This window comes from Pteropus vampyrus, unplaced genomic scaffold, assembly GCF_000151845.1.
Source record: "Pteropus vampyrus isolate Shadow unplaced genomic scaffold, Pvam_2.0 Scaffold89, whole genome shotgun sequence".
Taxonomy (NCBI): domain Eukaryota; kingdom Metazoa; phylum Chordata; class Mammalia; order Chiroptera; family Pteropodidae; genus Pteropus; species Pteropus vampyrus.
The window spans coordinates 2,977,434-2,978,300 of record NW_011888870.1 but is presented as its reverse complement, the minus strand read 5'-3'; positions in this window follow the sequence as shown (position 1 = coordinate 2,978,300).

Sequence of the window (867 nt, the reverse complement as noted above, 5' to 3'; positions counted from 1 at the left end):
TCGCTCCTCGCCGCCTCCCGCTCTGCGCCCCCGCGGCCGCCTGCCGGGCTCCGCTCTGAGCCCGCGCGCGCCTCCCGTGGGGGCGGCCAGCCGGGAGCTGGCGGAGTGGTCACTGTGTTGGGGACTTAATATTCCTGTTTTATTGTTTCTAACAGTCTCTGTTGCTGTTTTCTCTGCCCCAGTTCTCTACGGTTATTTTCAGTTGAGAAAATAGAGATGGTCAGGCTCCTGCTTTTTCCCTTCTTAGTCTCGGTGAGTTGGCACCTTGACCTTGCCTTGAGCAGAATCTGTGTCCTGGCCTGCGGGGGAGATCCCGGAAAGGCAACAGCAGTGAGTGATGTCATTAAATGATCGTGAGGTGGGGCGGGGGTGGGGTGGGGTGGTGGACTTTTCCATTAATTATCAAGTTTGGGTTCCTTTCCTGACCTCCTAAAGCATTCACTGTAATCAAACCCAATCTTCCTGCATTTTGTGGGCGTATATCTTGGCTTTCCTGAGAGATTGCAAACTCGATGAGGACAGGAGGACCAAATTGTGAGCAACTTGGAAGTGACCAGTTTATTTTGTTTGCCATTTTATCTTCAGTGCTTGACATAGTGCCCTGCATGGTAAGACATATCTCAGTCATTAAGCCGATAAATATTTATTACGAGTCTATTATATAAATAAATACAGTAGAGGAGGCACAGTGCTCTATTTATCTGTGTCATTTGTGCCTAGCCCAGAGTTACTAACAAGTGCCTTAAGATTCTTGTTAGCAAACTTCAAGTCCGGGCTGGATGTTCTGCCACTAGTTTGCCGTGGGACCTCAGACAGGTAGCAATCTTTCAGTTTCCTACTCTTTAAGTGGTTCCATTAGATGACCTT